Source organism: Condylura cristata, unplaced genomic scaffold (assembly GCF_000260355.1).
Source record: "Condylura cristata isolate star-nosed mole 26May11 unplaced genomic scaffold, ConCri1.0 scaffold00022, whole genome shotgun sequence".
Lineage (NCBI taxonomy): Eukaryota > Metazoa > Chordata > Mammalia > Eulipotyphla > Talpidae > Condylura > Condylura cristata.
Window position 1 is genome coordinate 11,608,532 of NW_004567123.1, and position 27,954 is coordinate 11,636,485.

The following is a 27,954-nucleotide window of genomic DNA, read 5'->3' on the forward strand; positions in this document are numbered from 1 at the left end:
TGCTACATGGCAATAAGAGTATAGAGGAATCTAACACATACCTGTGGAGTAAAAGTAACCAGATCCTAAAGAGAAAAATTGAATGATACATTCTATATAAAGAGAAGAATAAGCAAAACCAAAGTAGGCTGTTAGCAGTCAGAAGAGCAGTTGCATTGACTGTAGGAAGTAGAGGAAACGGTCATTTCTCAGTGTGGGTGATAATTCTATGTGTTTTCATCTTATAAAATCCATCACTTAGTCCATTAATAATGCGTTCAGTTCTCTGCATATGGATCATACATCAATAAAAGCTAATAAATCCAAATAAATATATAAACAACCACCCCAAAAAACTATTAGGTTGCCATTGTTGAGCTCTCTAAACTCTAGAATGTGAGAAGTGCAAATAAGAAATGCTGTAAAGATTTGTGAAAAAAAAAAAAAACCATCCTGTCATAACCATCCTTTCTTGTCAGTATATTGGAGTACAATGTCATGCAGTAGAAAGTGCTATTCCCCTGCCTTCGTGTTCTTATTAGTGACTTACGCTGGAAGTTGCATCTGGTCACACAGGCTTCAGAAGGTCATGCAATGAGTTTATCATCCATGAAATGAGGAGGCACACATGTTCCCAGGAGCCTTTATCCCAAGATTCTCAGGGACAATAAGATATGGTTCTCATCATCTTTCTTCCTTCCAGCCTTAGATTCCATTCCAAAGATAAAACATAATCAAAGGAGACATCCAATCAATAAAAATCTCATTTTGCCAGTTAGTAACAAATGGGTCAACTTAAATACATTAAAATAATAACTGTTTAAGTATTATCCAAAGCCGATCAGATATGGTTTCCTTAATAGGAAAGCTTTCTTCTTAAAAAGGCAGCATCCTCTGGCAAACAATAAAACTCCTTCTGCAAATTTTGCTTTAGAATGTTTCCATAGAGATAGACAAATGGAGTTATGAAAAGGCTTCTAAGTCCTCTGATAGGGAGTTCCAGCACCAATGAAACACATGTATTATTCCAAGTTCATATGAGTAAAAACTCTAAAATATGGAAACATATGTTTTGAAGCAACAAGATTTTCACTTTAAACATTGAATGGACATACCTCTAAATTATTTCATAATCAATATTATGTGTATACACACACACACACACACACACACACACACACACACTGCTCATGTGAATACTGTACTCCAATTGTAACAGGGTGGTCCCCAGGAAGAGGGGAGGTTCCAGCTTTCATGCCCCACCCAAAGGAGGGTGGAGCTGAGCAGGAAAGTGAAGAATCTAGAGAGGATACTGAAGAGACAGGAAGCAGGATGGAGAGCCCGAAGGAGACCTGATGGAGGCACGTGGAGCAGAGAGACATGAAGAAGCAGCTCTTGTTTTTTGGTCCTGGACTATTTGAAACAGATGTGGTGAGAGACCCATAGGGAGGTTAACTAGAGCGACCTGTGGGAAGGCAGCGTTTATCTTGATTTTGATTTTGCTCTTTTCCTCCCAGACTTGTCAGGACATTTCTGTCCCTGCCAGAAGGTGCTTTAGACTGGGGGCGGGCTTTCAGGCCTTGCTTTGAGCCAATCCCTTTTGGGTAGACTTTTACCCACAAGGGGATGGGTAAATTCAGCGGTTTGATTTAGAAACTATGTTCTTTGTCTTTTCTGTGTTGCACACTAATTGTATTACAGGTCCTTTCCATTTAAGGTCACATGTTTTGTCTTGATGTGGTAGATAGCAGAACCTACTTAGAGTAGACAGGTTTGGGGGTCCAGGGGTTCCCCTTCCCTGCCCTGTAATATAATTACTGACATAGGAAATAGCTATGAAAGAGCTTAAGAGATAATCAACACCAACTTCATGTTTTGTAGATGTAGCCAAGGCTACCTGGTAGCTAAAACTTATCTAAGGCCACTTTGTAAAGAGGAGCAGGAAAAGAATTAGAGATGAGTCTCCCAACCTTCAGATCAATCTGAACACTGTCTTACCCATGAATTTCTGAACTACATCTATAGATTAGTGGTACATGACAATGATTCCCCCCAGACCCCACTCAAGAGAAAGTGGAGAATGATGCTGGTAGAAATGGGCAACATAATCCCAGCGACCAACCCATGCACCTCTCAGAAGCCTAAACCTAACTATGCGTTCAAGATCGGTACTACAGGAACTTAACAAATAACTGTCTTCTTTTTTAAAATAAAAACATATATATATATATATACACACACACACACACACACACATACATACATCATTTATATGTATATAACTTATGTACAGAACTTTAACTTCTATTTTCAAGTCTTGGGATTCTGATGTTTTATGTATATGCAAGTACCTTCAAAGACAGAAGCCACATACAGACATCACTAAAATGAACCAGCCCAGAATATATAATCACAGATCTACATCCCAGCTAATGTAGTTGTGGTCATGTATTTCATGTTCTATCCTGTCTCCCTGACACATATCTAAAGAAGCTACCAGTTTTCTTACTCATGAGAAAGGTGCATTAGCAAAAGACACTCAGTCATGAAAGCCTTAAGAGAGATCCCACAGTCTGGACAAAGTTTGGGAGACATTTGATGACAAAACCAAGAGTTTTATTATCCTTTGCTTTCTCTCCTAAAGTTTATCAAAATTGATAATAAAACAAATGCAGTGTCACACATGCGCGCACACACACACAAACACACACACGTGTGCAGAACGTCGTAATGCAAGGGAACTAGAAAATGACTTCTTCCTATGTCTCATTTTATGCACTTCAGTTAAATTATTTGTAGCTTGGGAATAGAGGGGTAGGATTCTGTACTCTTCTAGAGAACAAAAGTCCATGTTAGAGCTTCCTCCCAAATGTCTGCTGCCAATAAATAACATGTCAGTCAATTAAAACTCAGCATGTTCCTTTCATTTTCTCATTTCTGTTAGGATGGACAAATCATTGCTACTTAGAAACCTCCCTGTTTTGGTTTTGAAACAAGTTAATTTCATAATGACATTACTTGAAACAGCAGAGGCTACAACTGAAAAAGCCCAATTAGCATTCATAACCATATTTTTAGTTCACATTGTTCTCACCAGGGTTATTGTACATAAGGAGCCCCTGACTCTTCACAGACTGTATTGCTGGAAATGATTTCAAAGTTTCCTAAAGCTTATTTTATCAGTTAGTTATTGCTGTATAACAAACCACACCAAAAACTGATGGTTTAAAACAATAACCATTTATAAATCTGCAGGTCAGCACCTTGGGCTGGTTCAGTTGGGCTTCCTGTCATCATAGCAGGTTGCCATCATGAATTTGTACTCTGTAGCCCTGGAGGTCACCTAGGTAGCTGAGTCTGGGAGTTTTGCTGGCTGTTGGCTGAGGCTACGAGGGTGATTTGGCCACTGGTCTTTCTCATTTTCCATTTTCCTGTGGGCTAATGAACAAGAAGGAACAGATTCATGCATAATGCTTAAAGCTGAGACTTAGGGGGGTGGAATATTGTCAATTCCTCTGCTATTGAATAATCAGAGGAAATCAGTAGGTCAGCTTAGGGTAAAAGGTGAGCAAAACAGACCCCATTTCTTAAAGGGAAGATTGAAGAGTATGTGAGTACCTGAGACAATGAGTAGACTCATTGTCAAGGGTATAGATACAGAAAGCTAGTAATGGAAGCCAATAATACAGTCTTTCAGATTTTAACTTCACATAATATATGTTCTTCAATTAATTATTTCCAATTACCAAATACCCTAGAAATAAGATGTCACGTAGAACTGTTACAGAGCAGGGAGAGGGACACCTCAGAACTCCCAAACCTGCCCACTCTAAATAGGTACTGTACCCACCACATCAAGACAAAACATATAACCTTAAATAGAAAGGAACTTTCATACAATTAGAGTGCAATAAAGAAAAGACAAAGAATATAGTTTCTAAATCAAACCACTGAATTTACTCATCCCTTCATGGGTAAAAGTCTACCCAAAAGGGACTGGCCCAAACCAAGGCCTGAAAGCCCACCACAAGTCTAAAGTACTTTCTGGTGGGGACCCATGGAAAAGGGTCAGAAATGTCCAGACAAGTCTTGGAGGAAAAGAGCAAAATCAAAATCAAGGTAAATGCTGCCTTCCCACAGGTCTCTCTAGTTAACCTCTCCACGGGTCTCTCACCACATCTATTTTACCCAGTCTAGGAGCAAGAAACAAGAGGCGCTTCTTCACATGTCTCTCTGCTTCTGGCTCTCCACCCTGCTTCCTTCCTCTTCAATCTCCTCTCTAGATTCTTCTCCCTGCTTTACTCCATCCTCCTTTGGGTGGGGCAACGAACCTGGAACCTCCCCTTTTCCTAGGGACCACCCTGTTACATACAGAACAACAGTTCACATACTTTCTAAGTATTTTCCACTTGAGTCAGTCCACACCACAATCATTTTAAATTTTATATTGAAATAAAAACTTTTCTGCCTAGAAGCATTGCATCCACAGGTCCTTAGATTATGGGGGGTAAAGTTTTTCAAATTCAGGGTTAACTTCAAAGCATGGCATGAAGTCATTCCATAAATGTTTATTGAAATATTTCATGGAAGTAAGTGGCAGATTTTCTAGATAAACTCATATATCTGTCCATACTATTTTCTACTTGTATCTTTCTAACATTCTATTCTACATATACATATTAATAGCTTGTAATTAGTAGCTTTTATTCATCAATGTATTGGCTGCATTATATTAAATAATTGTATGGTGCCTAAACAAATATTTCACCTTTCAGTCTTTATTGCTCTATCAAAGCCTATTTGTTTTCACACTAACTTGATGCTCCCCACACTGCCTAAATACTTCCTACATAGCTAGAAATATAATGACTCTATACCTGGGAAACTTCTAAAATACTGATGCCTGGGACCCACCTCTGATTTTCTGATTTAATGGGAGTGGTATGCAGCCTGAAACTCTCCAGGGGATTCCAATGTGAAACCAAAGTCAATAGCCATCAGTTTACAAGTCCTGACACATGTTTTACTTAAGAAAGTCCTCATGGCACCACCAGCTTCTCCCAATTCTTTTCTTACATTTGAGTATCACAATTTTTCTTTCCTTCCTGGAAGTGATTGGCGCTGACAGCTGGGAACTTATATTTATTTATGTCTTTATTTGACAGTTTGTTTCCAAGGGAACACTTTTGTTTATGCTTCATGTGGTAGCACCTACAAATATAATGGTCATAGCACATAGTAGGCATTCAAAAATTTACTGTTTTAATACATTACACTAATGTACTTTAAGCACACCTGTCCTAGGTCATTAATTTAAAATCTAACTCAAATCAGAATCATGTAAAGGCACAGTTTACTGGGCATAACCCCAAGAGTCTGTTATTTCTGGGGATGGACCTGACAATTTGCATTTTGACAAGATCCCAGCTGTTGGTAATGCTATAGGACCAGAGACTATAGACTTTTGTTGAGGCAGCAAAACACAGTGGTTAAAAAGTATGGCCTGTAACATGAGGCTGCCTGGTTAAAGTTCAAGTTCTGCTACTTAACAGCTTACGTAGTTTCGAAAAGATGCTCCATCATCTAAATGTATCTGATTAACAATGTGATAATGGGAAAACTGTTTAACTTCACAAATGTCTGAATTTCTCCACCTATAAAATGAAGATTACACCATAACTTTTCTCCTCAATCTGTTATGATTAAATTAGCATTTGTAAAATCCTTGAAAGCGGACAACACATAACTCAAATATAGTCATGCACTGAGGTTTTAATGGAGCTGTGTTGATACTCTTGCACACAGACTATGAAATGTTAGTTTATATTTAAAAATTAAAGATGAATCATATGCATACACACTCACAAAGAATCACTATTGCATCCATATTAAGCATCTTCTAGAATATTAATAATCACTATAATAAGTAGCACTGATTAAGAACCTAGAAAGAGCCCAGGCTTTTTTAATGCATCATATTTTCTTTCTCAATATGAAGAGAGTTATTATTATGCTCAATTTAAATGTGAAAAATTTGAAATTAGAATTAGAAAGGTAGTGACATTGATCAACTAAGCCAGAAATTTCTAGAATTGGAATATGAAGAATCTCAATCCATGTAAGCAACAAGGAAGAGAGTTAGATGACATTTAACTCAGGACTTTCTCGGTCACAAATAAGAGAAAATCTTAGTGAAATAGGCTTTCAAAAGATGAGAATCACTAACTCATGTGTTTAAAAATTCCAAGGTATCCAAGTAATATATTTATTCTGAAGTCCATGCTCTTTTTCTCTATTACTCTCACTCTATTCCTCCTCCTTTTCCTCTACTCCCCACCCTCTTCGTGTTATCCTCATTCTCAACTAAGTCTTCCATGAGGTGACTCCAGCAGATTAAGACTAACACCATTTGCATGAGTCTTCTCACAGTTCAAGCAAATATTCTGGAGTTGAATTTCACCAAGCTAAATCAAATCCCATGCCTATCCTAAACAAATCACTGCAGCCGTGGCTACAGAACATGCTAATTCATCTGAAGTGGGTCACATATACACCCTCAGGCATAGGAAGTAACCTTGGCAACTGTACCAGTTGGACCACGAGATGAGGACTTAGGATTCCCTGAAGAAAAATCAAATTTCTGTTAGCAACAGAATGAAAGTGGATGCTGATTTCTGAACACCTATGGCTCACAAAATCCACTGCTGTCCTGGAGTGCCACTGTGTTGGAAGTTGGATCATCTGATCTACTTTTCTCTCTAAGTTGTAAGAATATTTCTCTGTATTACTAAACGCACTGACTTTATCAAGCCAGTGCTTTATCGTCTTAATTTCCCCCATTAATGAAATGAACATTTGAAGTTACAATTCTAAGCTTCTTCTTATCAGTAAAGTTTAAATGTTTCTATATACATGCCTTGTCCATCCAACTTGAATGTAACTACCCAAGTGCAACTATTTTTTAAAATTCTGATTCCAGAACACACGATAGATCTGGGAATCTCATGGTCATCAAAGTAGAAAGATACAGAGGCAAACTAGTAAAAGGACTAATGACAACAGCAATCACATCCTGTTCATATTCAGTATGTCTCATGCTATACAAAAACTAGCTATGGGACACAATGTTAGTAGTTTAATGGAAAAGTAGAGGAGACCATGGAGAGATGAGTTATTTTGGGAAAATATTTCTAGGGGAAAATGTTTGAACTGAGCTTTAAAGGAAGGGTAGGGGATCTCCATGTAAGTGGAGATGGAGCCCAATTCTGGCAAAGGGAACGACATGAGCCATGAGGCATGGTGAGGCATAGCTTGCCAAGAACTGGAGGCCTGTAGGCTATGGGAAGACTCAGCTGAAAAGGTAGCTGAAAGGAAGACTGAATGGCCTAGCAAGCTGTGTTAGGATGTTTTCACTGTATTCTGTTATGGAGAATGAAGAAAACAAAGCAAGAAAGAGGGTAATAGCAAGAAGTCATGTTGACCATGGGTATAATGGGGTCCAAAATAAACTTCAGCATAGTCCTATTTAAATACATATTGTTTCCATCTCACAGATGAAAAAAACTGTGACTTGAACAAGACTGAATAATATGTTTAATCACTTATGCACTAGAAGTATGTTGATGGACTTAGAGATTTTACCCAGATCATCTGATGAGTCCTAGGCTAGTATTTCTTTTACTCTCCACATGACATCCCACCTTCCATCCCAAAGGAGGTCTGTAAGGACTGAACTAGGCTCTCTACAAGTAGGAATTTGTATGTGATGGTTGAAGCCATCTCTTCCTGGTGTCAACCATAGCACTCCAATGTTTTAGCAGTTAACTGTGACATTCTTCTCCAATCAGCCCAAAAGAAATTATTTTTAACTCACGATAATGTGATGTTTTGAAACTTGGTTAGTAACTAAGAGAGGAACCCTTGGCAATTTTACAATGTGTCTAACTGGTAACTTCTACAAACAAGTCACTAAGTGAGGTTTCTGGAAAAAGGACAAGCTGTCTCAGAGAACAAGTATAATTCCAAATATAGAAATATATTTAAATCAAAGTAACTTTTGTAATTGGACCAATGGACATAGGCCACCAAGTAAGCTTGCCACAAAGCATTATTAGGGAAAAAATTTCCAAAGCTTTGTGAAGCTAAAAATTGTCCAGCTCTCCTAAGAATTGGGAGATTAATATTCATTTTTAGGACTTATGGGTGAAAATCCTATCATCCATAGTAATAATACTGATTTATGATCAACTCTAAAAATCAGTCTGATAGATCAATTTTTCCCCCCTTTAATTCAGAATTTAAATTGGAGGTAGGAGACTGGGTGGAGTAGAGGGAGGTGATTCAATTGTTTTTGCACAATGTCATCTTACCTCCTTCAGTCGCACTGGCAGACTGTGGAAACATACAGGGCCTGGTAACAACATGAACCCCAATGCTTTCACCTTAAAAGACAGTCCACAGAGCCTGTCTGAAGCCACACTTTAAAAGGAGAGTCCTCTAGTTAAGGTGTTGTGTCTGCATTTCTCCAAAGAACTACAAGTATCGCCACAGTAAAACTTGGTATCCTCACGCCAAGGATGTCATTTAGAAATTGCTCTTCAATTTGAGACATTTTATGAAACCACTGCAAAGTTTGCAATATAGTGAAAGTATAAGAACCTATAAAGGATTATGTAATCACTATGCCTTGTATATGAAGTGTTGGTTTTGGATTGCTAACAAATGTTCAAACTCCCTTAGGAAAAAAAAAAAAAAGAAAAAGAAAAACAAATCACAGGGCCAAGAGGATGAGTGGATTGAGTGTCAGCGTTTATGTTCAAGCAGCATGGATTGGCTCCAGCCTGAGGTTAACTTAGAATTAAAATGAAACTGGTGGTCTTGCCTTGGCAGACAAGCGGTTATAACAAATCTATGACCACATACATACAGACACCACGGTCGCCAGCTAAACCACACACATGTGGCACACTCGGAGAGCTTCAGTGAGGCAATTACCAACAAATATGAGATCTTTTTTCTTCCCTCTCTAGAAGTCAGGGAAAACCTTATCCTTTCACACCACAGTTAAAGGAACCTACATCTTAGGTAACAGATTAAAGTGTCTTCTACCTAGAGTTTGAATTAACATTATTAACAACTAGGGAAAGTTCACCCTCAATAGAAAGTAAACTAGCTCCCACCAATCATTTTATCTGCCTTACAAACTGATGGTGACTTTCCCAAAAATGCACTATTTTTCTGGATGTTTACATGAAGCCCTCATTGCTTTTTTTTCTGGAATTTAATGAAAGAAACATGTTTCACACCCTTATTTCACATTTGCTTTAGAAAGTCAGACTCGCTGGCCATCTCCTGGAACAAACAAGATTCAAGATTTCACTGATTAAAATTTCAAAGAGCCAAATGTCCATGGAGACCTCAGGGGACTGCTGAATATCTCCAGGCAGACAGTAGAAAAAGAAGACAGCCCACTATTAATGAGAGGCCAAGATAAGGGGTGGGGACACAATTCATCATGGTAGACTGACAATATGGTCACATAATGTGATCCAAATTATGATGGGCTTTGAGAACTAGTTCTGAGTCCACTGGACAAACATCTGCAATATGGAGAAGAAAGGTGGACTCCAAGTGCTTGATAAAGGTGAGTGGATGTCACTCTATTGCCAAGAGAATGAGGAAATTATGGAAAGTCTGAAGGATAGTCTAACCCGTGTTGCGCTATCAAAATTCTGTACAGTTTGAATGGTTTCCCTTGGATCATGAAATGGATTAGGTACCTAATGCTATGTTACCCCTGGGACCTTACTTTTATCTGTCGCTAGTCACCCCTAGCTTTCCTAAAGTAAAGTTATTGCTTTTAAGGCAATACACCACCTAGGCTGCCTTCCTGACCTGGGTGAGACTCAGCTGATTTTGTCTGAGCTCATTTATGGTGAGTCAGCTGGAAACAGGAGGATTAGAATAGCCTCACTTGGTGTCTAATGGTTGCGTGATTGTAGGCTGGGGCAATGGAGGTGACGAGGCCATGTGTCTGTTTTCCATCCTCTAGCAAGTTAGTCTTGCCTAGGTCTCAATATGTTAACAGAGTTCCAAGTGGTTAAATTAGAATTAAAATGGAAGTGGTGGCCTCACCTTAGCAGACAAGAGGTTATAACAAATCTATGAAGTATCCAAAGCCTCTTAAGGTCCAAAATGCACTTTTGACATATTGGATTGATCAAAAGATGTCAGAAGGCCAAAGGAAGAGAAATAGACTCCACTTTCTGAGGAGACTTACTGTAAAGTCCCATTGCAAGGGAAGCATTCAGAAAATGGAAGACTTGGTTAATTTTGCAATTAACCACCTCCATCTAGTCAGTGATATGTAGAAGTGGGAGCATTGAACATTCCTATTTCAAATTTTGAGACTTCATATTTTTCCACACCACATTACACAAACTCCTACCCACATTTGATATAATGATTATCAAGAAGCATTGAGTTTGGTGGGTCAGAGATACTCTTTGACTTATTCCAATTTTCATGTTATTGCTGTATAAATGTGTGAAATTCCTGAGTTAACCTGTAACCTCTGCTTCCTTCAGAAGATAATGGAATTAATAATTACAGAAACAAACAAAAATTAATAATTAACCTACCTCACAAGGCAATTATGAGAACTAAATAGTAAAGATGAAGCTTTGAGAGAGACTAGCATTTTTCAAAATACAACCTCACCCATAATAAAAAAATGAACTTCGGAGACATCTTTTTTCCCTTATTCACATCCCTTTCTCCACTACAAGGTGCTAGAACACAGATCTGTCTCACCCGACATCCTTTTGCTCTTTTCTCCTGCTCAGCACCCCTTTCACAGCAGGTCAGTCTTTAATCGTGAAATTTTTCTGGACAGACACTTACGCATTTAAATTCCCAAGTCAATCTTCAGGCCAGGGGCTGCCTGCCAGGAGCTTTCTGCCACTTCCTGGAGCCTGAACTCTAAGAGTCTGGGGTTGGCCTTGTTAGAGTGTGGTACAGGCTGGGATTCCTCAGGCCTGAGAGCTAAGTCAGGGCCAAGACATTTGTGGCCTACACTGGAATCTATCCTGATTTGCTGCCACTAAAACTGTGTGTGTCTGTATACAAACACTTAAGCGTGGATGGCCTCGTGCAAGTGTAAACTTACCAAGCTTCAGGATTTAAGAGGGCCACTACACACAATATTCTGGGGGCAATGACAAGTGGGAAGTCATTTCCTATATAGGTTTTTCCAGAATCGCTTTACCTTAAAATCATAAACACTGCCTTTAGCAGAGCAAATGCAGAAACAAACTTTTACCTATCTTAGACTCCTCTAGGACAATATAATTGCTCTCTAAAACTACCACATAAATACTACTGTCCACATGAATAGTAGATTTATTTTTACCATTATGTTTTATTTATTTTTCTTTACTACTACTCTTCCTTTCTTATAATTTGGAATTCAAATCAAAGAGAGCTTAAAAATCTGAGAGAAAGAAAAAGAAAAATACTGGATGGTTTCATTCATAGCAGCAATGTAAGGAATTGGGAAAATATCACGCACACACATGCATATATATATATATAGTGATTATAATAAAGTAAAAATGAACATCAACTAATAACTATAAACCAGAGACATTCTATGGGGGAGAAGAAGGGGAACTGGATCAAAACTGGGATGGGAAGAGCACATGGGACTATGGTCATGGCAGATGAGGGGGGCAAGTCCTTACAACTGAGATGAAAAATGTACAAAATGAAGAATGATATAATATATATATATATAATTTAAAAAATTATCTGAGAGCCTTTGCTGCTCAAAGTATATAAAATGGCCTGCAGTGTTCCCTCCCCTGAGAACTCAGTACTTAGTAGAATTCACTTTTCCCCATTTTTCCCACAGTCACCCACAGTCAGAAAATATTCTGAACAATAAGATATCTCAAGAGAGAGACCATGTTCACAGAATATTGTGATAAATTGTTCTCTTTTCTTATAGGTTGTGTATTTACTCTCTGACTATTCCTAATGTAGAAGTTAAACCTTAGCATGGGCCTGGATGCACAGGGGAAATCATAGTTAAAACAGCGTTTGTTTCTATCCTCAGTTTCAGATCTGTGTGGCATCTTGAACTGTACCCCCTGCAGATCAGGGAAGGATGCCTTCTACCTGTCTGAGGTCTGTGGAGACAGAATATGCATTTTAACAAGTTCTCTGGCTCTGATGCCCATTGAGACTGAAAGCACCCAGGCTATCAGGCCAGTACTTCTCCAACATCTAACTGCTACAGAATCACCTAGAATACTTGTTACAGCATAGGTTACTGGACCATCCCCCTGGGGAATCTGATTCAGTAGCTGAAGAAAAACTTAGATTTTTGCATTTTAAACAAGTTCTCAGGTGCTACAGAAGCCAGGACCAAGGCCTCCATCTCACAACTGGGCAAATGAAACCTGGTGGGTGTGGGTGCTACTAAAATCACCCGACATTTTAACAATTATATAAAAATCAAAGGCAGATCCCAGGCTCTGAGCTTCTTTTTCAGAATACTCTGATGTGTGATGCTGCCTTCAAGTGGAGTCTGTCTTTTTCCTTTTTGTTTAGCTGACTTCATAGATCTAGCTACAACTTTTTCGATTTCGAACCAACAATTCCAATTCCCTGACCCACTTCAAACCTAAATTGCATCTTATCCCCTGATTCTTTGAATGCTAGAAAAGGGCTGAAATCTGTTGCTTAAATAACATTTATTGAATTGGACCCTCTTGTCCTTGTTCTCTTTTGTAAGGCGTCCCTGTTATAGTTAGCCCCTGTGTTTTCCGTTCCAAGCAATGAGTGCTGGCCTCAAAATCAGCTCTATCTCTATTTCTAGTATCTTCCGATTTCTCCCTATCTTTTCCTCCTAACACCTTTCTTTGGCACCAGACACAGTAACAGCTGTTTTTTTCTGTCCTTCACCTCCTAGGTACCCATTCCCTTTGTAAACATGAAGTGAAGAGTGGAAGGGAGGAAAAAACAACAACTTAACTTTGAGGAAAACTGTTAAGTGGTCCGAGAAAAGTAAACAGAAACAAAAGCTAAGGTAGTAAATCACTTTCTATTTGCACCTTTGCTAATTTTTGGCCATTGCATGATAAAGGGCATGGTGCAAATCAAAGGAAAAAGTCCAAACTGAACACAGCCCCACCTGTCAGCCTATGTTATGTGCCTGATGTTGCGTGTTTGATAATAGTTTCATTAGGAGATATAGAGAATTTAAGTTTAAAAAGAAAAGGTAAGATTTCAAAATCTTTTGATGTCCGTTGCAAGGGCTCTAAAAGGACAAAGAGGCTGTCTTTGCTTAAACACTTGGCCCTTCCTCCCACCAGCCTGTGTTTTCACTCCCAGAACACTCCAGTCCCCAGAGGGAAAAATGCCTCCTAAGTAGTGTGGTCAGATTTAGTTAAAAAATCCAGGACAACCAGTAACATCTGGATTTCAGAAAAACAACAAATTTTAGTGTTAAGTATGTCTCTATAAGTATTCATGGGATGTAAATATTTGGGGACATATTTATACTAGAATATTATCTGTTTATCTAATTCAAATGTAACTTGTAATCTGTATTTTTCTGCTTTATAATTTCAGAAAATTAAGAGGCATGAAAAATTTTACCTGGGACAACCAGCAAGTAATGCAGCAAAGGTATTTGGCCAAGGATTGATGTCCAAAATATATAAAGAAGCCTCCAAATTAATAAGACAACAACACATTTTTTAATGGGGAAAATATATTGGAATGTACATTTTTCAAGGAGGAAATCTAAGTGGCCAGGTCAAATGGATACTAATTCTTTACCAGATTTCTTTATTTTAAATTGCTTCACTACTTTATGACCTGCCTGTTTTTCTACCTGGTAAAATTTTGCATGCTTTTTAATTTTCTGAAATCCTAAACTAGAAAAATACAGATTACAAATTACATTTGAATTAGATGAACAACAGCTAATGTTCTAGAATAAATATGCCCCCAAATACTTATGATAGCCCCATAAACACTCACAGGGATATACTTATAATAAAACTGATTTATTGTTTTCCTGAAAACCAAATTTTATTGATTGTCCTGGATTTTCATTTGCTAAATTGGGCCATCATTCTTAGAAGATTTTTTTAGTTCATCAGGAAATGTAAGTGAAAACTCCAGTAATAGTCTATGTCTACCACCACAATGGACAGACTATAAGAAGTGTTGGTGAGAAACTGGAGTAAACAGAACCCTCATTCTCTATGTCACCATGCTAGAAAACAATGTAATAATACAATTAAAACTGAATACATGCATATTCTATGATGTAGTCATTTTACTCCAAAGTATAATCCCACCCAACACTTGCATATTTGTTCACCAAAGACATGTTCAAAAATATTGATGGAATATTAATCTAAATAGTCCACACTGAAAATAATATCTACCAAAGACCTACCACGAATAGCACTGATAAACAAGTTATGGCATATTTAAACAATAAGATAGTAATTCACAATAGGCATGGACAACGACAATAGTAACGTGTTTCCAAATAGGTCTGTCTCACACACCAAAAGTTCTGAGCAGGAGAAGCCAAATATAAATGATCCCAAACCCTGTGATTCATTTATATAAGGTTTCCAAAGCAGGCAAACAGACTTCGGTGTTAAAATCAGAAAAGGGACAACGTCTGCAGAAGTGGGAACTAGAGGGGAACTGTGTTCAGTTTCTTTTCTTTTCAGATTTATCTATTTATCTATTTAGTTATTGTAGAAGAACTGAGGCATGGGCCAGAGGTGCAGGGTAGGCAACAGAACAGGCAGATCTGCTGAAATACACTGCTGAGGAGAGCAGCAGAAGGGACAGGAGAGATCTGCTGTGCCATAGGTGGGTTAACTCTCTAACTGGGGATGGAGCTCAAGTCATAGCAGTGACAGCTGAAATTTCACCTCTAGGTCCTGTGTTCAATTTCTTGATATGAATGTTGGTTTATACTGATATTATAAATGTGATGGAGTGTGACACTTTTATCTGTCTCCTTTACACTTCAATAAAATTTGCTTTAAAAATTAAAACCTCTGTAAAAATTTACCAAGGAAAGGACTGCTCCCCTCTAGCCCAAATCACATTTGTGTAAGAGGAATCAGCGTCATTGCCAACCTAGTCACCACCCACCCCAGTGCCGTGCCCGGTTACTGGAGAAGGTGAATGGACTAAGCAGTTTGTTTATGCCATCCGATCACAAGAAGGCTATGAGGCTTTATGCTTCCAGCCTTAGACATGAAGAAGCAGAAGCAGAGGGAGCATCGTTTGGTTATCTAGGGAAATACCATGTTTAAATGGCAGAACTGGTTTGAAACCAGGTTCTGATTCTAAAGCAGAGGTTTCTTTTTTTTCTGCGGGAACTGTATGAAACCTACAGGTAGCCAGAAATTCCAAGGAGGAAAACATTCAAATTTTTTCGCTACCACTGACTTCCTGAATTCTGAAATAGCATAAAACCCCAAACTATAGTTCCCTTTTGTGCTAAGAAGCACCAATAAGAATTGTGGATTTACTTGACTTGGTAATCCCTACAATCCATTCTCAGCTAAACAAAGAACAAAGAACTCTTTAAGTATCTCAATTATGTCCATTACTACATATGTAAAAGTAAAGCCAAGCAAAAACAGACTTTAACACTCAAGCAACAATCCCTCTGACAAAGATCCAACAAACACACCAATGTCACCAAGTCACACTCACTCATCCATAGAGCATATGATTCTCTCCAAGACATGTCAAGCTGTAGAGTAATGAGAAGCAACTGGAGAGCTGTCTTGAACAGATTTCTGGTCCCATTCCAAGAGGTTCTGACTTGAAGGGTGGTGAATCTGAGAAGTGACATTCCTAATGAGTGCCCAGGTGATGCCGAGGTTATTGGTCCTCGGTTCAGTTAGAGTGAGGCAGCTTTATGCTGGAAGACTTGCCCATGCTGCTTTGTTTGGGAATAGATTCTCTGGTCTTTGTCTCTAGTATTTGCAGCTATGATCGCAGCCTGGGACCCTATGAGAGTTTGGAGGCCTCCCACCCCTACCCACAAGGTCTGTCTTAAGCATAAAAGCCTTCTCTATCTTCATCATCATTAGTGTCACTGTCACCCATTCTGTCTGTCACAATGAGATTATTGGTGCAAGGATTCCCAAGAGCCTCCATGTTGCCTGTCCTTTACTTTCCTGTGAATGACAAGGTCCCTGCTTCTCAGTGTCTCCACAGGATGTGCAGGCTTGTTGCTTTGTACTAGAGGTGAAAAAAATAACCTCCGTGGGAACTAAAGTCATGTCTTAGGATTGATGGGTAGTTTTTCATTGCTTCATTTTTTTCCCCTAATCTTGGAATTTTTGAGAAAGGAACAAACTTCCTACACTTTTTTGGAATGTGAAGGGCCCAGCAGAGCGGCCCTCAGAAATTCTCAGCATCACTTTTTTCCATTCCTCCTTAGAAATTCCAAAGTAGTTTTCTCCAACGATGCTCAGCTCCAACTTGGCTCTCTCCCACATATTGAGAGCTGTTTTATAGGACACCAGCTCTTTGAGAGATGCTGTACATGATTGTTTCAATCATAACATAACTTAGAAAATACTGAATTACAGAAGGTAAGACTCTATCTCTGTTTAATATCCCATGAACAGTTAAAAATTCAAGGTATTACATTGAGGGAGCAGACCACTGAGCTCTTGACCTTGCCCCTAGCTGGCTGTGTCCCTCTTGGAGATGCCACTTAATCAACTTCCCCTTCAATTGTAAAATAGGGACTGTTATTAGTGATCCCTGGGGTCCTTCCATCACAAGAGTCTGTGAACCTATGAACCTCTAGGCAAGAACCAAAGAAAACACCCTCCTTTCCAACTTGCTCTTGGCCCAGAGGCAGTTTTCCTCTGGGGAAATATGCCTTTACGATGCATGCATTACAGAAAGATGTTGAGCAAATAATAGGACAGGGAAAAAGAAATCAAAGATATGAAGGATAGGTACAGTGCAATTCAGAGGAGAAAATACTTCAGTCTCTTTTTTCTCCCTTGGAAGTCAGTTGAGGAAAAAAAAAAAAAACACAGCAAAATCCATCAACCCAACAATATCAACCAGGAATCACTTAACTGTTTTCAGATTTTGTTGCTACAGTAGCACAAGCAAGTAGCCAGCTTCCTCCCAGGAGCTCTTGGGTTAGGGAGCATCCATCAAATCACAAAGACACACCCTCGATTCAAACTCAATTTGGCTAAAATGACTTTTTTATGAGAACTCATGAGAAAATGGGTGACTTCCAGCCTTTATGTTATCAGAGTTGTTTGACATTGAATTACATGGGCTTGGACTATAAATCTTGACTACAGTCTCACATGCAAGGCATTTGATGTGTCTGGGAACCTGCTGTAAGAAAGAAATTAACTGTAAAACAAAGTAAAATGCCTGTTCCCATGGGAAGACTCGGCAGGATGGCTAATAGATCATGTGCTAGTTTGGAAGACACTTGTTCCTTTGGTCAAACAACAACTAGTATTTTCACTTTCCACTGCCTTGAACAGGAAATATGGTGCTAAGGGCCGACAGACAGGGCAAGGCATCATATTAATTACACGGTCAGTAAACATTTGCTCATCCGTGTTTCCTAACAGTCTCAGAGCTTCCTGGTTGGAGATCAGTGATGCCCCTGGTCTCTATTAACTGGTTTGTTCTTGCCTAATGTCTGGGAGGTGAGGCACATTTTGGAGGATCCCCACAATGAAAGGAAGATGGCATGCAGGAAATGTTGAGAGCTTGCACCCACACTTCGGCTGTCACAGCCCCACTGCCCCTGTAAGAGCAATTAGGAACCTATAGCTGCTCACTAAACCGAGTTGATGGCATTTAGTACTCTCTTTTCACTTTAACAAGGGGATATTAAACAGATGCTCTGGTTTATTCCAAAGAAGGAAAAATGCAAGGCATTCTGGGAAAGATATATAGAGCTATGTCCATTTGGAAATAACTGCGAAAGAGGGACCTGGATCACACCCCTAAAGTGTTGCTCTTGAGAGCAATGGACCAGTGTGGTCCGCAGACCAGGCACCTGGGCATCAGAGTGCCTGCTAGCAATGCAGAAGGCCAGGCTCATAGCACACTTGCTCAACCAGGAACTCCTGGTGGGGGAGCAATGAATTCCATTGTCACAAATACTCCAGGTGATCTGGATGCCCACTAAAATCTGAGAATCTTGGTCATATAAGGGTCTCACATTCATGCTGGTCAAATGCAGGGCAGACCTGAGATCCAAACTTTCTGCTGTAATTTGCTGGGCTCCGTGATCTCAGCTCCAGCCACACCACCTTTACGTATCTCTGCTTGACCTCGCTGATGCCTTTTTAGGGCTTTGCTGGTGCCTTCTCACACTGGCTCCTTGTTCATTCACTTTCCAGCTCAAAGGTCACACTTTGTAGTCTCACCGGAGACTCCCTTAAGTAGGCACCAACGGAGGCTATCCATGTTGTCCTGGCAGTAATTGCCCATAACTGGAGATGAGTTTCTATTAGTTTGTATCGACGTTGCTGGCTCAGTCTCCCCAACTCAAACACAAAGCATATTCATTATGTCTACGTGTAAACAACTCCACTTTTCCACAAAGTCAAATATTCATACCGCTTTTCAAAACTTATCCTCATTTATCAATTATGCTTCAATGCTCGAAAAAGTCTATTCTCATTCACACTAAATTATACTTTGGAACAGAGTGAAAATAAACATTTACATTAAGAAAATGAAAAAAAATTAAGTTTTAGTCATCATTCAATAAGTACTATATAATCTTTTTGGTGCCAGAGAGGGGTGATTAGGGTTCCTGAAATAGCTTCCCTTGGGCATCTGAAAAAGGACCTGTAATGTTTGCCACTAGAGGAATTCTTATTCAAATGTACCTTACTAGTCATTGTTTTGTCCTTTACCATACACAAGGCAGCCATTCTCTAAGGAATTTTATTTGTTATGAGTTGGATAGGTGGGTCAAGTCCAAATTCAGTGCCTAAATGAACTTACTCTATACCTGTGTGGTCTCTCCTTCTCTCTCTAGTATTTTGTCATCACCTGTCTTTCCCAGAAACTTGAACATGAAGAGGTAAGGATCTACAACACCTTACCTGACCCTGAGGGTCCAGAAACTGGTTCACAATGTAACAGTTGTTTTATTTTGTCGGTCTTTCTACAGAAGATGCTTGAATGGCATTACTTTTTTGCCTCCATAATCGCTGGCGTGTTTTAGGGAGGCATTTGAGAATGTAACAGTTGTTTTATTTTGTCGGTCTTTCTACAGAAGATGCTTGAATGGCATTACTTTTTTGCCTCCATAATCGCTGGCATGTTTTAGGGAGGCATTTGAGTCCCTCACTCCCTGAAGAGATGGAAGAATAACACAGATGACAGTGCATTTAGAAAGAGACTGACAATGCCCGCGGTCGCTCCATTACTCTGTCATCAGAGATATCAGCTCTAGGTTGGGTGCTGGGCATTAGCCCCTGTAGCCTGATATGAGTTCATGGGGCTGGAATTCAAAACACTAACCAGCTGTGGGAACCCAGTGAGCAGCCTGTCACACTGAATGGAATCCAGATTAGAGCTGTGAGAATTTCAGAAAAATCCTTCTTGCTTAGTAAGTTTGCTTCTTCATTTCTTTCCTTCACTTTTAAGTTCATTATAATTGCTAGAATCTTAAACTTTTAGCCACATCTATCAATAATGGAAAAATATATTTTTGAGTTAACCAGTTCCTGGATATTTGATAACCTTGTAATTAAAAATTTTAGAGTGATAATAGCATTAGGTTAATGGAAGAAAAGATCCTCGATTAGATGTGTACTAAAGAATACTGAGCTAAAACTGATGTTGGCAATGTGCTTTAAAACAATTCGGGGAAAATAAAGAAAAAAATTTAAATATCAGAAACTCGCAGCAATTTTTGAATCTGGGTTGGGTTATGTTAGGTCAGTATTCTCTCTCCTTTGAAAAGTACCTTTGAAAATAAACATAACAAGTTTTTATTAAAAAAAAAAAAAAAGAAAAAGAAATGATGCCAGAGCAAAGGCAAAGTTATTTTTTTTAAGTAATGTAAAATTGTTTTTCCACTAAGGATTTTCTTAGAGCTTATCACTGGCAAGTAAATAATTTACAGTTACAAAATAAGAGAAATCTCTGCTCTCAGGAGCTCAAGGTTTAAGAACATCTTCTGTGATCTATGCATTAGGAAGGGCAAGCAATGACATTCAAGTAAATGCACCAGAAGTTAAACATGGCACATTGCTTTATTTGGTACTTGGCTGCTCATTACCATTTCTAGTAGTAACCATATGAGAATAGACCATATGGGGTATTTAGGGTGGGGCATTCTCCTGCTTCCGTTAACATATCTATGCTTAAATAACCTCATCCATAAAAAACACAGGGTTGCTTTATGTGAGAACTAAGGTTTCTTTCAGGCCTGAAGGTACAAATTCCAGATTTACATTAGCAAATCTGTTTCAGGAACATGGGAGATAAAAAGGTCAAATACAAGATATGAATTGGCAAATCAGGGGACAGCAAATTATTAAGACCCTGTTGAATTCTCAACACAGGAAACTCAAATGTAGCAACCTTTGCACTTAAGAAAGTCTAAATGGCAGTGAGGCAACTTGGAAAATAAAGAGATTTCAAAAGCAATCATAGCCACTGCATAATTCTATTAAGAACAAAAAATTGCCAATTCAGATCTTTTGTGCATTTGTTTTCCTAACACAGAAAGGAATGGATATAAATGATGCTTACTTATACACTAAGAAAGTTCTAAAATAATTGTTATTTTTTTCACAAAGACCGGAAGTGGTATGAAAACATGTCCTTCTATTGAAATAAAACTGTTTGAGGGGTGGGTTGGGAAAGAAGAGCTGGTGTTTTAAGACCACTTAAACCACTCATCTGCTGATACATACTTCTCTGAAAAGGTTAGCAGGCATTGATGTTGTGAATACCTGACCAATGCCAGGTAGATGCCCTACAAAGAGGCAGAATTTGACGTGCAAAGCTATAATCCATTTTATTCTGGAATCTTCTTTCTGTACTTCATTGACATCTAGATCTCTTCTACTTCTGATTGCTTTATTTAAAATTTGAGGTTATTGAACACAGCGATGGCATGTTGCCTGCTGTCTCTATCACTGGAATAGCAAGTGGTTGACCCATTAGGAAAATATATTTCTTTAAAATCTAGCTGTTTAGATCATAAAGATGCATCCTAGGACTCATGTTTAGAAACTGTTTCATTTATATTTGCCTTTATACTCAATCTTGCCCTTTTTCCTTCATTTTATTCAAACCATCCTATTTGTTTCTAAGAACCAGTCATGATTTATTGGGGAATGGTTACTGAGCAAGGAGGGACATTCATATTATTCCTCTGAGAAACTTTAAAAGAGGAGCAAGAATTTTATTCATTCCAGTGTGCTCCATTAACTTAGCTCAGTTTGTATTACTAATCATAAAAACATGTAATTATGGTGTCCAAATTTAACAGCTGCCATGGGTTCTATAACTCTATTATCAGAAAATGATTACTTTTTCCTTATATAATGGTTTTAAGGATATTTTTCTGATTCCTATATTTTTACTTTCTGATTTCCTAAGGCCAGTCAAAAACAGTTCTCCATGTTCAAAATGAACATTAATGAAGAGGGAAAGGTTTGGTACACATACCTTTATTCTCAGGTAATAATCATTTGGGAATAAGAATGAGTCCATGAAATTGATGTAATCACATTAAATTTCACCTAATTTCTGTGTTATAATACCATAAAATTTGAGAGCTGCAGAAAAACCTCCTGTACTACCTGATAGAAGGTATTTCTCAGGATTTTTACCATCAAGTCTAAAACAAAGAAATAATGTTGATGTTCTGTTATCTGAACAGAACTAGTTAGAGTTTCTCAATCTTAAGATTCAGAATCCCGGTGGCCATCCCAAAGTATGTGATTCCAAAGTTTTGGACTGAAGCCTTAGAAACTGTATCTCTAACAAGTTTGTGGGTGCTGCTGGTGCTGCTTCTGCAGCTAGGGGTCTGGTCTGCTTCATACCAGTATTTTTTTCAAGCCACAGATCTAACTGTATATAGCCTAGATGTTTAATAACAGGAAACTGCAATTACTATATGCTGTTCTTTAGAACATCAAGCCATCTAAACATTTGATCACCTATTCACCTTGTAAAAATTAAATTTAGGGGTCTCCCTGGTGGTGCAAGGGGTTAAGCCTTGCACTATGAAGCTACCTGAGGGCACTGCAATACAAGTTTGATCCCCGGCCAGGGAGCCAACCCATGTAGCACAGCAGACCTCTCCTGTCTCTCCCACTGTTCCCCTCAGCAGTGTATTTCAGTGAATCTGCCTGTTGTTCTCCCCACTCTGTCTCTGGTAAATCCTCTTCCTCTCTGTATTTTTGGCCTGTACCCCAATTCTTCTACATAAAAAAAAAATCTTTCAAAAAATTAAATTTATGTAATCCTAGATATAAACAGAATGACTTTAGGTATAAATTCAGCTTAGCAAGGGGCAATGGAATTAAAAATTAAGAAAGATATTGCTTAATTTTCAGTCTAAGGAAACATTTGGCTACTATGTCATCCTGACCTCCTTAGGTACATAAAATATTAAGAATATGCAAGAGGGGGTGGCTTGGGGTGATTTGGCCTACCCCTCCTTTACCCCAATTCTCATTGAATGACAAAGCACTTTTTTAAATGTGAAGTTTCAGACTGTGACCTAAAGTCCTGCCAAAGTGACCCCAGGAAATGTGGTTCACCAACCCAGCTGCAACTATTGACCTCTGGTTCTGTGTCTATCACTTCTGGGTCTTGGGATATCCTTGTGGGTCCAGGCCTCTGCTTTCGTCACCAAAGCCTTCGGTTGTCTCCCATTCTAAGGTGATGATGGCACAAAGCATAAAGAAGTCTTTCAATAGTAATTTCCTGTATCTCAATTATCCCAGCTCAAAAAAATCTTGCCTTTCAAATGAACTGGCGTCACAGACATGGTGGGAGAAGGGGTGGGAGGGGTGGGAGAAGGGAGAAGGGGTGGGAGGCACGGGCAGGGATTCCCTTTCAAAAGCTTTCCCTGTGAGGAGGCAGGAGCAGGAAGAGGCGGAGCCCCAGCTGGCTATTTTTAAATTGAAATGCAGAACACTTTGGTCCCCTCTCCTCTTTCTCTCAAGCCCCTGGAACAACTTGGGAACAACTTGCCAAAGGCATAAATCTCCTAGTAATTCATTCTGTCTGCATTTCCTCTGTACTCCAATTAGTAAGCAAGTACAGTCAAAGCCCACATGGAACAAATTCGGGCTTCTCCCTCAAAATCTGTAACCTCCTGTCACAAAGCAGTCTTCCACTAGGTTTGAAGGGTCACCTCCAAAATAATGTCACTCAGGGAGGGAAGAGGTTTGGGGTGGAAGTTGAATCTTGACACAAAGGGCCAACACAGCCCAGCCACAGTAAGGAAACAACTCCTGCCCAAAGGGTGAGGTAAGGAGTCACCTTACAGGTTCTGTGATGAACTTGCTACTTCACAAAGGACGCAGAACCCTACTCTCTGGGTTCAAACCACTGGAGTGGGGACTGGAGGTTGGGAGATGGAGGAAATCAATAATGACTGTGCTGAGCTAATTGGAGGAAAGAGAACATAAGCTCAGGTGTTAATACAGAGAAGCCCAGGGCAGGACAAAGGCAACTCTCAATTTCCCCTCTGGCCTACTTACTCTCGTATGAAAGAGGGTGTTATCTGTCCCAGGAAAGCCAACCGGTGTGTTAACACTTATTGCCTCTGTTTTATTTTTAGGCTCTTCCATCAGAGAAACAAGAACAGAGCCAGTTGGACTTCAAGCCTCATACCACACTTGGTTTTCTCAGGTTTCCTGCACACAAAGTCCCCAAATAATTTTCCATCAAGACCTGGCCAGGAGGTACAGCCAGATTTCAAGTGGCCTCCAACTTTGTGAGCTCAGCTATGTGTCCCCAATGGATCTGTATCATTGTCCTATTTGATTTTCCCATCCAGATGGTGGCTTTTCCCTGTAGAGATAAAGCTTAGGTGTAAGAAAAAGAAATATTATCAAGAAAATGATCATCAAAAAACAAATGGATAGTTCCATCATCTCAGGTGAAGATGTCAGTGCATCGATAGGACATTGGTGGGAGAACCCTGAACAGGACTGCTTGGGAGACATCTGTCAGTGCTTTCTTCACTTTTGAGCTGACTCCTGTCATACCTGGAAAACCTGGAAATGCTCACAGCAACCAGTCTGATCAGGCTCCAGAAGAAGGCTCCTGGGGTGCTGGCAAAGGGAAGCCAAGCAGATGGTCTTCCATTCTAGGGAGGTGCCACAGAGACACCCCAGCCAGTCCTGGACACCCCTCAGCACTGTTCCCATAGATGGACTACTGACTAGCTCCTTTCCAACAAATTTATACTGAAATCAGTCTTTGATAGAGAAAGAGATGGATTCTTACAGAACAACTTGAAAGTAGAAACACAATACCAAAGATTGCAAGAAGCACCTGTAGAACTTAACAGAAAATTATCAGCATTTGCCCAGAACATAACCCTTTCTGCCTCATCTTCTGAGCCTGAGGCCTGTTTCCCTTCCTTTAGAAGGGCGCCTAGCAAGAGTTACAGCGCTGATGGAGCCCTGTTAGCTGAAAATGGAGATTTTTTACTTCATCAGAAGAAATAGATGGAAAGAAGTTTCACTTTGAGATACACAATCAGTCACCGCTGCACCAGTATCTAAAACACACTGTTTTAAGAAATACAAAGGCTGTACCCTCCCTGGTGGTGCAATGGGTTAAAGTGCAGCACTGTGAAGCTGCCCACAGCCACTGCAGCACAAGTTCAATCCCTGGCCAGGGAGCTGACCCACATTGCATGGTAGACCTCTCCTGTCTCACCCACTGTCCCCTCAGCAGAGTGTTTCAGTCAGTCTTCCTGTTTTGCTCCCCACCCTGTCTCTGGTGGATCCGCTCACTGCCCTACCTACTCCCCCACCCCCCACAGACACACCTCTGGTCTATACCCCAGTTCTGTATGCAAAAATAAAAAAAAATATTTTAAAAAAAGGAATACTAAGGCCTTATTTTTCAAACTTCTTTTCATTCATGATCTACACACACACTGCCACCGAGCATGGTGCACTGTGATATTATTGTTCCATTTATTTATTTATTTACTTTTAAAGCTAATTGTGAACTACAGATGCATTATTAACTTCACTGCTTTAAGCTCCGGGAAACATCTGTTACCCTCTTGGCCCTAGCCCTTTTCAATAAAGAAATCTCCAAGCCATTACCCAATCACTGCTTGTACAGCACACTCAATCACTTTCATTAAAATGTTCTTTGTCAGTTTCTCTCTCACTAGAATGTGAAATCTTTTCTCCCATCTTAAATCATCAGAATTTTGAGCTCAGACAGAAAAATCATATGTGCCTCATGTTTTACTGCAAAAGATGCCTCATAAATCAAAATAACTAAATTAAATCTGGATACAGCTGGATATCTGGAAATTCAAAATTTTTTGCCAACTGCATTGGTCTTCACAAATAAAAAGGTTACTAAAGTCAGACCCTATCTGTCAGTTGTGTCTGTGAAGGAAAGAGTGAAATGGTTCCTCCTTCCTGCTGGAGTACCTCAAAGTGCTCACAAGTGAAAGCTTGTCTCTGACAGGAAATGGCATGACTCAAAAGCCAGGCCCACAGCAGACACGCTGGGTTGGAAGGGGTCACTATGGGCAGCCACTGCTCAGACCATATATCCACACGTGGAGAAAATATACCCTGCATCATTGCCCCCGGTCACGCCAACACATGAAGCTGAAACATAACCCAGAAACAAGGACTTTCTCCTAACATAAAATCCAGGGAGAAGAGCCTATCAGTTATAGTTTTAGGAATTTCATCAAACTCTAGGAATTTCATCTGGGGATTCTGGTCTTCTGCCTTGTGGAGCAACAAATGGTGTGGAATCCTCTTTAGGCTGCTTTGATCATACACCATTGTTCTTAATTGAAAACCTCAAGCATGAAGCTATAGTATATAAAGGGCAAGACAATGAAACTGATTGCAATTGTATTTTTTTTAATCTCCAAAAGAGCATCAATAATAACTTACATTTTGAAATCTAACTGTAAGCCACGGAGTATACTAATTGCTTCTTGGCATTTAACTCCTTTACTCCTAACAATAACCCTTATGAAACAGGTATTATTGTTACTATCAAGTTAAAGAAGAAATTAAGGCTTCATAACATGAAATAAGCCACCCAAGATCATGCAACTCAGTGACAGATGCAAGACTGAACTTAAAACCTATGCTCTTAATGCCCCTTTCTGTATTTTAATTCTCTCACAGATAATTCAATAGAGACCATATTATTTAGGTAGAAGAATAATAGCACAGCTTTCATATGGTAAAATGATCTAATAAGCACAGAAGTGTGATGATTAAGCAGATAGATCAACTTTTACAAAATTGTCCATTGTCTCTTTGACCAGAGTACCCCTCAACGTATTCTGTCCCTCACTCACCATCACCCACCAGCAGGCATGAGCGTGGCAGCTTTCAAATGTTCTACAAAAATGGTTCTCAAAATGTGTCCCTAAGACAAGCAGCATGAACATATCTGAAAACATGTTAGAAATACAAATTCTTATATCCCACTCAATTTAATGCAGGTTACATTATTCTTGAAATATGGTCAGACCACTAAACCAGGAGGTAGGTCATTGTCAGTGAAAAGATGTACCACTGTACTGGTGGAAGTGGGAAATGATGGCAGGAATAGGGAGGGCAGAATCGGTCAGAAGACAGTGAATAAGAGCCATTATTGTGGTTTTTAAGGGAAGGGACAAAAAAATAGGGTATATAGGTGTAGGATTACAAATAATTTCAGCAGACTCTAGGACATAGTCTCAGAGCCTCACCTTGGAGTAATTATAGCAGGTAGATAGTGGCACAGAGTTGAGAGCCCAATAAAATAAGGTGACTGTCAAAATCATAATAAGATAACTGCTTATGTCTATTACAATAACTCTCATCAAAAAGACAGGAGAGGAAAATGATGGCAAGAATATGGAGAAAAGCAAACACTTTTGCACTGTTTGCACTGTTGGTGCAGTTGTAAATTGTTACAACCACTGTGGAAAACAACACAGAATATGGGCATTCCTCATAAAATTAAAAATAGAACTAGTATATGATCCAGCACTACTGGCAATAGAGCCAAGTAAAATGAAAATACAAGTCCAAACAGATATCTGCACCCCTATATTCACGGCAGCTATTTACACTAGTCAGGACACTAGTCAGGACACTGAAACAATTCAGTGTCCACTGAAGACATGCATACACACACAGGTGTGTATATAATGGAATATTATTCAGCCATTAACAAAGAAAAATTCTATCTGCAACAACAGGAATGGACCTTGAGGACATTATGCTAAGCAAAATAAGCTACAAAATTTCAGTTGTAAAATAGATTACTACCATGAAAATAATGTACCTGTACTCTATCTAATACTGTTGTGTTGTATCCTATATTGAAGAGTTGTTAAGAATCACCCCTCACCACAAAGAGTTCTCACCACAAAGAAATAATCCTTCCTTCTCTTAGTTTCTATGTGAAAATAGAAACTAATTAAATAGATGCTAATTAAAATTTTTGTGCAGTCATTTAACAATATATGTACATAAAATCATTGCACTATCTATCTTATATATCCCTGTACATTAATTAAATCGTGATAAAACTCGACACAAATAAAAATGAGGCGATTGGATTGAGTGTTCTTCATTTGAAAACCATTCTGAAGAAGTGGTTGTTTATTCTCTTTGGGAGTTGGTAACCTTGAGAGACTATGTACCCCCGGAGTCAGCAAGA